The 15,246-nt window shown below is 42.8% G+C and overlaps 1 protein-coding gene across 1 annotated transcript in view; it reads right to left on the reverse strand.

The window, feature by feature from the left end:
• SLC35A3 (solute carrier family 35 member A3) overlaps positions 1 to 13,791 on the reverse strand; it is a 92,388-nt gene extending 78,597 nt beyond the window's left edge. Inside the window, exon 1 of the mRNA XM_088481492.1 lies at positions 13,671 to 13,791. The gene's annotated coding sequence lies outside the window, so the exon portion shown is untranslated. The remainder of the gene's footprint in view (positions 1 to 13,670) is intronic.
• Positions 13,792 to 15,246: the final 1,455 nt, after the last annotated feature.

The raw sequence follows: 15,246 nt of genomic DNA on the forward strand, positions 1-15,246 counted from the left end.
ATGTGATATATCGCTACAGTAGTGTAGAGATAGATCACATCTAAAATTTTGCCCTTCAAAAATTTAAATACGCCCTCCTCACTGATTAGGTGCAGGGTGCTAGAATGAACAGGAATATGTGTAGTTGGTGACTGCTGCTTCTCCGTGTCAGTGATGCTGGCTGTGTGGCACTTGGCTAGAATGTCACAGCCAAGCACCACACTGCCAGTCTGAAGAGCCAAAAGATGCTACCTCGTCTCCTACCTGCCAGATGATATGCATTGGTATGCCACTTCCATAGGGGGCGCAAGGGCGCAGTGGCGTAATTGTATGCTTCTTAATTTTGCATGTGAAGGACTGATGTAGGTACTGTATTGGCCAACAGGGTCACCCAGTTAATGTGATATACTGTAAGCAGTATATAGTGACAAAAAGTATTATCTATGTAATGAAGAAAGCTGTCCATGAAAGCTGGTATGCTATTAATACAAAAGGATGATTTTAAAAACCGAGGCATCACAAAAAGTACAAACAATATTATTATATTTTCTAAAGGAGATGTCACAATGTATTTAATTATGAAATAAAAGGAAAGAACTGCCGTACCCCTCTCCAGCTATAATTTTAGGTAGTGCACTCTGGTACATACTTTAAACAGAGTCCCGAGCAAGACACTAATGGTGACATGCTTTCTAGTCCTACTACATGGAGATCCGTCTGCGCACCCGGTCCAGTCACTGAGAAGCTGGCTGCTGCACACTAATTCATTCATCTATATATAAAGCATTGTTACAGAGAACAGACTGGCAAGCCATTTGTGTTTTCCATTGTCCCAGCAGTGACCTGCTACAGGAAACTTGGAAAACCCACAAGCATTCCCAACTGCGGGAAAGTACTCTGCACCTGTACCAAGCAACAACACAATCCTCTATCAGTTACAGGCTACCATCTGGGCTAAGGTAGGACTTGTCCGCAGCATTGTCTTCGGGACAGGCTCTTTCCCATTGCAGACATTCACAGAGAGCTAGGTTTGGGTCTGGCACACAGCATTTAACCCATTCCACTATTGCTTGTATTTCCATTTCCATACCATTCTCTTGATATTCTGTGTTTCACAGATATCATAGCAGAATCTCTCTTTCGATGCTAGGTACAGTCGCAGATATCCTCAAGGTACAGATTCCAAATGTGAAGTCACCAGAGTAGCACTGTCAGGCTGAGGAAACTGCTTTGTGTATCAAGAAATATTTATACATACTAAGTTTTTCCTAAGAGGCTTTAAAGAAGATAGTCAGAATAATCGGTGCACTGCAATGGTTGACCAGCAAGTGATTATCCTGAAACAAGCCCAAACCTTTGCTTCCAGAGTCCCACTTCAAATGCATGCTCAAGATGTGGGACCTGCAACATAAGGCATTTAGAAACTCAGTATTGGTCCTACTGTAGTGTTCATTTTAGCATATTGCACCTGTCACAACCCATGCAGTTCCTCTTTCCTGACTGGGGTGTCACTCTCTGCTCTGTGTACCATCAGTTTGTGTAATTAGCTGAGTGTGCTAGAAGCACCAGAGCAGAGAGCGACACCCCAGGCAGGAAGGAGGAACTGCACGAGTTGTGACAGGTGCAGGGTGCTAGAATTAACACTACTACTGTATACCAAACACAGAGTACTAGAGCTCTGTTAATAGATACAGCAATTAGGTATGAAATTATTTATTCGAGATGATGCTTAGTAAAAGGACATGTTCAAATTCTATAACATTTTCTAGCTATTTTCACCAGACAATAATCAAGCAACAAGACCTGAGGTCCCATTCATTCCCTGTCCTACTATTTCTTAAAGGACATAGCTTTTTCAGACTAATGGAACAAAAAGGAGATACTGGGTGACCCAATTAATTTGAGAAAGTTAGCTCATGATCAACAGATTTCTTGGTCCCAATAGCTCAAGGATTAATACAATTAATTCATGGAGATGAATCTACTCATGTTTTATCTGCAAGTATAGCATTTATCCATCAGTGTTCTCCCCACAAAATTTTGCAAGCCAGGTGGCATTAAGAAGTAGCCAGGTGCAAGCAGTGTAATACTTTCTACATAATAATGACTTTTTTATTGCCGATATTGTTCACTTGCTGGATGGACACAGATATTATTGTGCCCAGCAATGCATACTGAGAGACCCTGCACATCTGCACTCTCCATCTACCGTCTCTGCAATGTTCCCGCAGACCACACCTGCCTTTTAAATACAGGGGAGGGATCCCTTAATTTGGCCATCAGACACACTGGAGCAGGATAGAAGCCAAACTTTGTGGGTTACGGAGACCAGAGCCGGCCCTAGGCATAGGCATTATAAGCATATGCCTAGGGGCGACTGGAATGCCTAGGGGGCATTCCAGGGCTCTGCCGCTGCTCCCTCCCCCACTGCTGCCGCGATCAGAGCTCAGCTCCGATCGTGCAGCGAGCCTGGTCAGAATGAGCTTCTGCACTGAAGCTCATTCTGGCTACGCTAAAGGAGGAGAGTGAGACTAGATGGCCGCGGGAGGGCATCCTGCGCATGCCCAGCCGCTGCCACTCCTCCCATGGACTCACGACTCTGCTCCGCCTCCATAAGCCACCCAGTGTGCCGCATCAAGAAAGAAAGACGAGTGCTGGCTCAAAAGAAGGTATTTGGTACTAACTGGAAGGGGGAGGTGTTGCGAGCACTGACTGGGGGCAGAGAGAGGGTGTTGGTCTGTGATGCGGCTGACAGAGGGGCTTGGACATGTGCATGTATGTGTGTATACTCAAAGATGACTATCAATAAAAACTGCGGTCCTTGTATTTATTGATAGTCGTCCTTGAGTGCCGCTGAAAAACCCGTTTTATTTCTATTCCACCCTGCCTAGGGTGGTATTTAGAGGGCACCAGACGCAAGTTATATTCGCTAAGGACAGGAGTGCCGGCCATCTACTACTATATATATACAGTCAGGTCCATAAATATTGGGACATTGACAGAATTTTCATATTTTGGCCTCTATTCACCACCACAATGGCTTTCAAATGAAACAAACAAGATGTGCTTTAACTGCAGACTTTCAGATTTAATTTGAGGGTAATTACATCCAAATCAGGTGAACGGTGTAGGAATTACAACGGTTTCTATATGTGCCTTCCACTTTTTAAGGGACCAAAATGGGACAAACTAAACAATCCTAAATCTAACTTTCACTTTTTAATACTTTGTTGCAAATCCTTTGCAGGCAATTACAGCCTGAAGTCTGGAACGCATAGACATCACCAGACGCTGGGTTTCATCCCTGGTGATGCTCTGCCAGGCCTCTACTGCAAATGTCTTCAGTTCCTGCTTGTTCTTGGGGCATTTTCCCTTCAGTTTTGTCTTCATCAAGTGAAATGCATGCTCAATCGGATTCAGGCCAGGGGATTGACTTGGCCATTGCATAACATTCCACTTTTTAGCCTTAAAAACTCTTTGGTTGCTTTTGCAGTATGCTTCAGGTCATTGTCCATCTGCACTGTGAAGCGCTGTCCAATGAGTTCTGAAGCATTTGACTGAATATGAGCATATAATATTGCCCGAAACACTTCAGAATTCATTCTGCTGCTTTTGTCAGCAGTCACATCATCAATAAATACAAGGGAACCAGTTCCATTGGCAGCCATACATGCCCACGCCATGACACTATCACCACCATGCTTCACTGATGAGATGGTATGTTTTGGATCATGAGCAGTTCCTTTACTTCTCTTCTCTTCCCATCACTCTGGTACAAGTTGATCTTTGTTTCATCTGTCCGTAGGATGTTGTTCCAGAACTGTAATGGCTTTTTTAGATGTTGTTTGGCAAACTCTAATCTGGTCTTCCTGTTTTTGTGGCTCACCAATGGTTTGCATCTTGTGGTGAACCCTCTATATTCACTCTTGTGAAGTCTTCTCTTGATTGTTGACTTTGACACATATACATCTACCTCCTGGAGAGTATTCTTAATTTGGCCAACTGTTGTGAAGGGGTTTTTCCTTCACTCTTTGGATCTCATATTGAGAGTCGATAGCAACTGATTCCGAATGCAAATGTCACACCTAGAATCAACTCCAGACCTTTTACCTGCTTAATTGATAATGAAATTTAGAGGTAATAAGGTAATAGCCCACACCTGTCCATCAAATAGCTTTTGAGTTGATAGTCCCATTACTTTTGGCCCCTTAAAAAGTGGGAGGCACATATAGAAACCGTTGTAATTCCTACACCGTTCACCTGATTTGGATGTACCGTATATACTCGAGTATAAGCCGAGTTTTTCAGCACATTTTTTGTGCTGAAAAAGCACCCCCTCGGCTTATACTCGAGTCATGCCCGCATGGTACTCTGCTGAGTAGCGTACCATGCGGGCCGCGGTGCAGACTGTGTCACTGTGACACAGCCTGCACCGCGTGTGTAGCGCTGACCGGACGGAGTTCGGTCAGCGCTACACACTGCCAAACACACAGCTGCCGGAGCCGGCAGCTATGTGTTTGTTATAATCAGCAGCCGCTGAGAGTCTGTCAGACTCTCAGCGGCTACTGCTGCTCCCACTGCGGGAGCCATCTTCCGGCTCCCGCAGTGGGTAATGGGAGAGACGTCGTCATGACGACGTCTCTCCCATTATGCAAAGCGGCGGAGGAGCCTGTAGCAGCGGGGTTACAGGTAAGTGTTTTTTTTTTTTACATTTCTTTCTACTGGGGGGGCTACTACCGGGGGGTACTACCAGGGGGGGGGATATCGCTACTGGGGGCACTACCAGAGGGGGGGGGGATTAATAATGGGGGAACTACCAGGGGGGGGGATGTTGCTACTGGGGGCACTACCAGGGAGGGGGGGGGAATACTGGGGGCACTACCAGGGGGGGATGTTGCTACTGGGGGCACTACCAGGGGGGGATATTGCTACTGGGGGCACTACCAGGGGGGGGGGATTAATACTGGGAGCACTACCAGGGGGGGGATGTTGCTACTGAGGGCACTACCAGGGGGGGTTAATACTGGGGGCACTACCAGGGGGGGATATTGCTACTGGGGGCACTACCAGGGGGGGGATTAATACTGGGGGCACCACCAGGGGGGGGATATTGCTACTCGGGCACTACCAGGGGGGGTATTACTACTGGGGGCACTACCAGGGGGGGGATATTGCTACTCGGGCACTACCAGGGGGGGTATTACTACTGGGGGCACTACCAGGGGGGGATATTATTACTGGGGGCACTACCAGGGGGGGAGGATTACTACTGGGGGCACTACCAGGGGGGGGGGATTACTACCAGTAGCTGCTGCATTTCCCACCCTAGGCTTATACTCGAGTCAATAAGTTTTCACAGTTTTTCGTGGTAAAATTAGGTACCTCGGCTTATATTCGGGTCGACTTATACTCGAGTATATACGGTAATTAACCTCAAATTAAATCTGAAAGTCTGCAGTATCTTGTTTGTTTCATTTCAAAGCCATTGTGGTGGTGAGTAGAGGCCAAAATATGAAAATTCTGTCAATGTCCCAATATTTATGCCCTGACTGTATGTGAGATATATATATATATATATATATATATATATATATACACACACACATACATATACACACACACACACACGTATTGCAGTCTGCCAGCACTCAATGTGAGAAACTTGCTCCGATGCTCCCTATATAGAGAAAACACTATTCAACGGAAAAAAGGGCACTCAGAGACAGCACGGGTACAAAAAAAACGTGTATAAACGTTCAAACGTTTTCAGGGACACAGCCCCGTCATCAGGAATATACACAAACAGCAAGTAAGACACACTTACCACCATCAATATATACCCCATCAGAATGTCATACACAGCGTTGATCCACCGCTCACGTCGTGTGAAGCCGCCTCCCACCGGCATCAGGCACTGACGCACTTCCGGGACACGCTACAGAGGTAGCCATAGGAACCTCACGAGTGCGTTCCATCGGCTAACTGTATGTGTGCCACGCGTGCAACCACAGTAGCCTACCGCCGCAGGGTCGCCACAACACGAACGGCTGCTGTATTCAGCTATGTAAGACAATCCCCAAGCTGACAGAAACACAAAAACAATCCTGTAAAAAACAATAATAAAACATAGGACAGTAACATATGAAATGCAAGATGATATCATGAAAAAACACTGCATAACAGCTGCATATATATATGACCCAAGCGTCCCACAGTCAAATGCAGGAACTCAAAGACCAATACACACACATCATAATATAAACTATTGAAAATAACAAAGCAACCCCCGATTACATCAGACAATTCCAGTTAATCTTGTCATTCAACCCACCCGGTATGGAAGTGCCCAAACGCATAATCCACCTGGATTCTTTAAACAGTAATGACCTAGCCCGGTCGCCACCTCGTAAGGAGACCGGTGCATGGTCAATCATGTAATACCTAAGGGAATCCAATACATGACCTGCTTCGGCAAAATGCAGAGCTACCGGCTGGTCAATATCTCTGCCACTCAGCTGCATGCGAATGGCAGAACGATGTGCTGCCATCCGTTCCCTGAATTTTCTTGTAGTCTGGCCTACGTAATACAGCCCGCACGGGCATACAATAACATAGACAACATAAGAAGTTGTACAGGTCAAAACAAATCTGATGTCGTAAGTAGCATCTTTGTGCGGATGTTTAAATGATTTGCAACTCAACATCATTTTACAAGTGGTACACCCGCTACATTTATAGCACCTAGGGCTCTTAAAATACACATTAGGAGGAATAACCTTAGAAATATCAGAATGAACCAGTCTCTCTCAGATTGCGTCCCCTCTGAAAGGCAGCCAAAGGTCTCTTTTTGTAGAACATGGGTAATTCTTTGTCAGTACTGACAATCGGCCATAAGGCCCTAGTGGCTCTTCTAATGATGGGACTTGCAGTCGTAAATTCACTGGTCCACGGGATCACATTTAAATCATCCCGTTTTACTGGGTTAAGTAACGTGTCCCTTTGTATCTCAAGCACCTCCTGTTTTTGTTGTTTGAGTAAAGCCACATCATAGCCTCTGGCCGAGTATTTCTCAATTAAACTATCTAACTCTACCTCTACTTTAACTGGATCACTTATGATGTGAGCAACTCGCATCATCTGAGACCGAGGCAATCCTCTCTTTAAAGCCGGCGGGTGATGGCTAGATGCCATAAGGAAAGTATTCCTGTCAGTGGGTTTACGAAAGAGCCCCGTTTGGATTTTACCATCAACCACTGAGATGGCCACATCCAAAAAGTTGGCACTATCAGGACTATGTGAATAAGTAAATTTAATGGGTGAGTTGGATTGATTAATCCCTACCATAAGAGACTCAAACCGTTCAACACCACCTAACCATATTAGGAATACATCATCTATATACCTGGTGAACATATAAATATGTTTACTAATCTCTTGATCTTGAAAAAACATGCGCCTTTCCTGGTCGAACACGTATACATTGGCATACGAGGGGGCCACAGAAGAACCCATGGCACACCCTCGTAGCTGTAAATAAAAAGACCCATCAAAAAGGAAATAGTTCCGACGCAATGTCAATTCAAGAAGAGATAAAAACAACTCATGGTCAAAAGCAGAACTATCCAAGTTATCATGTAAAAACTTTTTCATAGCGGACATGCCACCTTCGTGCGGAATCACAGTGTACAAACTGCAGACATCCAAACAGCACAAAAGTGCCCCCTCAGGTAATTGGTCTATATCAATCAATTTTCTAAGAAACATAGTAGTGTCCTTTAGAAATGTTGTCTGTAAATATAACAGAGGTTGCAATATACAATCTAATAGCTCAGACACCGGCTGTAACAAAGACCCCCGGGACGAAATAATAGGTCTGCCTGGGGGTTTTACAGGGTCTTTATGCAGTTTGGGCAGAGTATATATCACAGGCACTTTCGGATGTTGAACACATAAGGCATGATATACTTTGGGGTTGATATAATTGTTATCACAAGTAGAAATAGATAATATATTATCTAAAGAAACTGTCACTGCATTGGATTGTAAACAAAATGCAGAGGAACTATATTACCAGCTTTTGAAACTCAAACGACGAGAAATTGACTTCCTATTACATAGTATATCTCTCTCCGATTACTTTAGAGAACATAAGATCCCGAGGGGCATCAGGGTACATAACGTCCCGACCATCGGACGGAATAACCCTGAGTTTGTACGCAAATGGATCGCCATTTTGAATAAATGCGCTTTTGACTTGATGATTTTGGTGGTAGAAGAGGCCAATAAAGAATTACTATCTACTAGATCTAAAATTGCCATTTTTGAAAGGGATAATGTTAAAACATTGGAGGAGGACACTAATCACAATTGGTTGTCCAAATTAGAGTCACAATGCGATCAATATCAGAAGGATCTTTTGAAATTCAAACGCAGGAAGAAGCTAGCAGTGGACTCTGATTATGAAGAAAACAGGGTTTATAAGTGGTTGACTGGTGGTGAAATGTTCTCATCTAATAAGATGTTTGTGAAAAAAAGAAGACCGTGGCAAAGGAAGGGGCCGGGTTCACAGCAAGATCATCACAGATCCAGCAGTGATAGTGATTTCAGGATGTTTGAGACGGAGGATGCAGTGACAGCACCCTCAGCCCCTTTAGACGTGGCACTTACAGCTACTCCAAACCCATTAGACAAATTCCCACCCGCAGGGGCTGGCAGGGGAAGAGGAGGAAGGAAAGTGACCAGCAAAAAGAAGTATTAATCTTTAATATCATGTTTTCACTCCGCTAGAATTGAGGGTATTGAATAAAGGTCTCAGCTTTGTGCCCACCAATAGACACGATGATTTCACTTGGAAATTAAATTTACATAAGTTTTCTAGAAAACTAAGATTGAAAGAACATTATGGTGATGTTAGCCCCCAAGCCACGGCTTCTGCCCAGGACATTTTCTTTAGAAAATCTTCTAGATCAAATTTCGACCCTGTGTCCACCAACGCGTCATTGAAAACTTTCAGTCGATTATTGGATGACTCTGTTACTAGATATGTTACCACCCCGTGTAAGACCCACCCAAATTTATCTAAATTGGAATTTCAGGCCCTCCAAGCCCTAGAATCATATAAAGATATCATCATTAGGCCCGCCGACAAAGGCGGGGCCATTGTTATCCAAGGGATCGATAACTATCGGAACGAGATTTGTAATCAGTTGGCTGATTCTGAAGTTTATTCCAAGCTGGCTTATGATCCTATATCATTATATCAAAAGGAGTTGTTTACCATCTTGTCTCAAGCTAGAGATAACAATTATATCAACCCCAAAGTATATCATGCCTTATGTGTTCAACATCCGAGAGTGCCTGTGATATATACTCTGCCCAAACTGCATAAAGACCCTGTAAAACCCCCAGGCAGACCTATTATTTCGTCCCGGGGGTCTTTGTTACAGCCGGTGTCTGAGCTATTAGATTGTATATTGCAACCTCTGTTATATTTACAGACAACATTTCTAAAGGACACTACTATGTTTCTTAGAAAATTGATTGATATAGACCAATTACCTGAGGGGGCACTTTTGTGCTGTTTGGATGTCTGCAGTTTGTACACTGTGATTCCGCACGAAGGTGGCATGTCCGCTATGAAAGTTTTTACATGATAACTTGGATAGTTCTGCTTTTGACCATGAGTTGTTTTTATCTCTTCTTGAATTGACATTGTGTCGGAACTATTTCCTTTTTGATGGGTCTTTTTATTTACAGCTACGAGGGTGTGCCATGGGTTCTTCTGTGGCCCCCTCGTATGCCAATGTATACGTGTTCGACCCGGAAAGGCGCATGTTTTTTCAAGATCAAGAGATTAGTAAACATATTTATATGTTCACCAGGTATATAGATGATGTATTCCTAATATGGTTAGGTGGTTTTGAACGGTTTGAGTCTCCTATGGTAGGGATTAATCAATCCAACTCACCCATTAAATTTACTTATTCACATAGTCCTGATAGTGCCAACTTTTTGGATGTGGCCATCTCAGTGGTTGATGGTAAAATCCAAACGGGGCTCTTTCGTAAACCCACAGACAGGAATACTTTCCTTATGGCATCTAGCCATCACCCGCCGGCTTTAAAGAGAGGATTGCCTCGGTCTCAGATGATGCGAGTTGCTCGCATCATAAGTGATCCAGTTAAAGTAGAGGTAGAGTTAGATAGTTTAATTGAGAAATACTCGGCCAGAGGCTATGATGTGGGTTTACTCAAACAACAAAAACAGGAGGTGCTTGAGATACAAAGGGACACGTTACTTAACCCAGTAAAACGGGATGATTTAAATGTGATCCCGTGGACCAGTGAATTTACGACTGCAAGTCCCATCATTAGAAGAGCCACTAGGGCCTTATGGCCGATTGTCAGTACTGACAAAGAATTACCCATGTTCTACAAAAAGAGACCTTTGGCTGCCTTTCAGAGGGGACACAATCTGAGAGATAGACTGGTTCATTCTGATATTTCTAAGGTTATTCCTCCTAATGTGTATTTTAAGAGCCCTGGGAGCTATAAATGTAGCGGGTGTACCACTTGTAAAATGATGTTGAGTTGCAAATCATTTAAACATCCGCACAAAGATGCTACTTACGACATCAGATTTGTTTTGACCTGTACAACTTCTTATGTTGTCTATGTTATTGTATGCCCGTGCGGGCTGTATTACGTAGGCCAGACTACAAGAAAATTCAGGGAACGGATGGCAGCACATCGTTCTGCCATTCGCATGCAGCTGAGTGGCAGAGATATTGACCAGCCGGTAGCTCTGCATTTTGCCGAAGCAGGTCATGTATTGGATTCCCTTAGGTATTACAAGATTGACCATGCACCGGTCTCCTTACGAGGTGGCGACCGGGCTAGGTCATTACTGTTTAAAGAATCCAGGTGGATTATGCGTTTGGGCACTTCTAAACCGGGTGGGTTGAATGACAAGATTAACTGGAATTGTCTGATGTAATCGGGGGTTGCTTTGTTATTTTCAATAGTTTATATTATGATGTGTGTGTATTGGTCTTTGAGTTCCTGCATTTGATTGTGGGACGCTTGGGTCATATATATATGCAGCTGTTATGCAGTGTTTTTTCATGATATCATCTTGCATTTCATATGTTACTGTCCTATGTTTTATTATTGTTTTTTACAGGATTGTTTTTGTGTTTCTGTCAGCTTGGGGATTGTCTTACATAGCTGGATCCAGCAGCCGTTCGTGTTGTGGCGACACTGCGGCGGTAGGCTACTGTGGTTGCACGCGTGGCACACATACAGTTAGCCGATGGAACGCACTCGTGAGGTTCCTATGGCTACCTCTGTAGCGTGTCCCGGAAGTGCTTCAGTGCCTGATGCCGGTGGGAGGCGGCTACAAACGACGTGAGCGGTGGAGCAACGCTGTGTATGACATTCTGATGGGGTATATATTGGTGGTGGTAAGTGTGTCTTACTTGCTGTATGTGTATGTTCCTGATGACGGGGCTGTGTCCCCTGAAAACGTTTGAACGTTTATACACGTTTTTTTTGTACCCGTGCTGTCTCTGAGTGCCCTTTTTTCCATTGGATTATATATATATATATATATATATATATATATATATATATATATATATATATATATATATATATATATATATATATATATATATATATAGTAGTAGATTTTTGGAAACACCAGTAGGTGTAGTTTACCAGATATGTACGTGTAAATATGTAGGTGGAAGTATGAGTGATCTGTGTTAGGTCCTAGTCAATATTAGGAAAGCCAGAAAAACATAAGAAAACCATAAAATATTTCATGAAACTTAAAAAGGCACCCCTGGGGTGTCAGCTCAGTCCAATAGATGGTAAGAGGAGTTTAGTCCCCTTAGAAAAAGTAATATGGAAACAGTGAAATTGGGTCAGAGTGTTTAGAAGTGCCACACAAGAAAAAAAATTAAATTAAAAAAAATTAAATTATATATATATATATATAGCAAATGCTATCTGTGCAAATGAGAAATGAGATGGATGACCTAATGCAAAAAGAACTGTACCCTGTTAAAGTAATTATTATAAATAAATTGCATTTTTTACTCTAAGTAAGAATGTGACACTATAACAGAGACAACAATAAAAACAAAGAAAATATAAAAACAATATCTGAATGAGGTAAATGCTAGAAACAACTAAGTATCTAATCTAGTTTATAGTTGAAAAGGATTAGAGTATATCAATAAGGTACAGGCTTCCAACGCGTTTCATCTCTGGTGGACTTCTCCCCTTGAAGAAGTCCACCAGAGATGAACTGCGTTGGAAGCCTGTATCTCATTGACATACTCTAATCCTCTTCAACTAAAAACAAGATAAGATACCTTGTTGTTTTTAGCATTTACCTCATATCTTGTTTTTAGTTGAAGATGATTGGAGTATGTCAATGAGATACAGGCTTCCAACGCAGTTCATCTCTGGTGGACTTCTTCAAGGGGAGAAGTCCACCAGAGATGAAACGCGTTGGAAGCCTGTACCTTATTGATATACTCTAATCCTTTTCAACTATAAACAAGATTAAATACCTAGTTGTTTCTAGCATTTACCTCATTCACATATTGTTTTTATATTTTCTTTGTTTTTATTGTTGTCTCTGTTATAGTGTCACATTCTTACTTATTATAAATAAATTGCATTTTTTACTCTAATTACTTCAACAGGGTATAGTTCTTTTTTGCATTAGGTCATCCATCTCATTTGCACAGATAGCACTTGCAATATATATATATATATATATATATATATATATATATATATATATATATACACACACACACACTACTTTTTTTCCCCTTGTGTGGCACTTATTATACACACACACACATAATGCATGATTGCATAAAAATGTATAGAAGAATACAAATAGGAAAGATCTCTATAGGACACACCATTGTATATTATGCTGATCCTTTAAAGAATAGAAGAGGCAGGACCACTGCTGCTTTTAACTGAATTAAGTTGTGAGTGACAAAGCTGGTAATGAAAGCCGGCAGGAAGTGTACACAAATATAATACAGAGTCCACTTTTATTGGCACCAACAAACCACATTATTTGATGTACACGGAGCATTGGCCTCATTCTGGCATACACAAAGCAGCCTGGGCAGATAGGAGATTGCACACACACAATTACTCACTACAAATATATACCTATACTACAAATATATATCTATATATCAACAATCACCACTTTGCATTTGGCTATTTCTCTTACAAAAAAAAACAGCATCACACGTCACTAATAGTATATTAAATGGCCATGGTGATCCTTTGCCACAGGTTATCACAATAATCTTGTGCCATTTCTCAGAAAGGATAAATAATAAGAAATATTAGAGGCATGGGTAGGGTACTAGGCAGGCATGGAGGGGTACATAATCTACACAAGCATACTGTATAATTATATATCTACATCTACTGTATATTCAAGGTAGCACATATACAGAGGAGTCATACAGTCAGAGAAGCATGCATCCTGTTCTCATTAGTTTCCCTTCCAATGTGAGGGATCACTGAAGAAACAATGTATACATGAGAGATACAATAAGATATCCTGAAGAGCATAGCTGGCTGGTAGATGTGATAAGCCACACTGGCACTGCGCACACACAATACACAGATATAGCATGTACTCACTCAGTAGCTGACACTTAGCTCAGCCCCACTGCCCTGGTTTAGCCTGACACATACACAGACCAAACACTTCCGGGATCCGGGCCCGCCTCCTCTCCTCATTGCTCCTAGTGCCTTCACCGAGAAAGCCCGCCCACCATGGCTATAGCCCCGCCCACCATGCTATACGTATAGCCCCTCCCGTAACGGATACAATGAGGCCGGTGCCGGCTGGTCTGACGCTTATGTCAGGTGTAGTGTGAGCACTGGAGGAGGATTGGATGCCACGATAGCGCTAGTCTATTCATCACTTACCAGCATTGAGTGCATGCCTCGTCACGGCTCTGCTGATGGGTGACCAAGGTTACACATTTCCTGGAAGGATTTCGACTGACAATAAATAGTAGAACCGGCTTTACCTGATCATAGAATTGTATACACATCAACGAAAGCATGTACAGTGAGTGCATAGGGGCAATACTGGGGCACAGGCACGTACTAAGTAGCATTTATAGTACAAATGAACATCATATAGGAGCTGTACAGAAACTATATCATGATAAATACGCCTGTTTCTGAAATAAACAAAAAACGAGTAAAAATCAGGAATCAGAATATCAACTGGTATTTCAGATTTTTCTTGAGTTCTCAACGCCATATTTATATAAACATACCTGCCAGGACAGACACTGCGGAAACAATCTGTCGCAGTGAATACTGGCTTGTGGTGTGTTGCTGTTGTCGTCTCACGCAAACGCGAAAGATGGTGACATATAGCCCATTGCGTCTGCACCTGCCAGAGATGGGGTTGTGTTTTGATTCAAAGATAAAAGCAGTGAAGCTTCTTTCAGCTTTATAAGGGGGTCTAATTCATATAGCAGTTAAAAGCCCTTTATCAGTGTGATAACGGCTTTTCCCTGCTTCATCATTTTCATAGAAGGGGTAACTGTGGATAAATCTCAGATTTCTCCAACAGTGCCCCAATTAGTCTACACATCGCTTCTCCATACATTAGTATGGGGAGAGCGATTCATAGAAGCACATCCTCTCAGGATGGCTAATGACCATCGATTATAAACCATTGATGGTTAACCACCAATGGTTGATTGTTTTGCTATTGATGGCGGAGATCCATTTGTTTCACGCCATCGATGGCACAGAGCCCCGCAATGTCTTTTTTGCCCTACCTGGCGCCGGGACACAGAACAAGGTTCTGCCCTGGCCCTACACGCAAAGCCCCACTCCCAAATCTGATTGGCTTGCTGCCTAGTAGAGCAGGGCTAACTAATAGAGTAGGGCTAACCGTCGGTGAGCGAAAACATCAATGGTTTCATACCAATGGTTAAACACCTTTGATGTTAACCACTGATGCTCCCTTTGATGGTCAACCCACCAATGACCATCCCTAGTATAAAGTGCCTCCTGAGGGGAGAAATGCAGAGAAGACAGCTGTCTCCCTGCCTTCTCCCTATTCTCCCCACCCTCCTAAACTAACTTGAGCTAATCAGCGGAGCTTCTGTGGAGAGAAGCAGTGATGCTTCCTCTCCATACTCCCCCTCTGTGTATTAAAAAATTGAAATCAAATTATATATATATATAT

This window comes from Taudactylus pleione, unplaced genomic scaffold, assembly GCF_031769625.1.
Source record: "Taudactylus pleione unplaced genomic scaffold, aTauple2 ptg000017l, whole genome shotgun sequence".
Taxonomy (NCBI): Eukaryota; Metazoa; Chordata; class Amphibia; order Anura; family Myobatrachidae; genus Taudactylus; species Taudactylus pleione.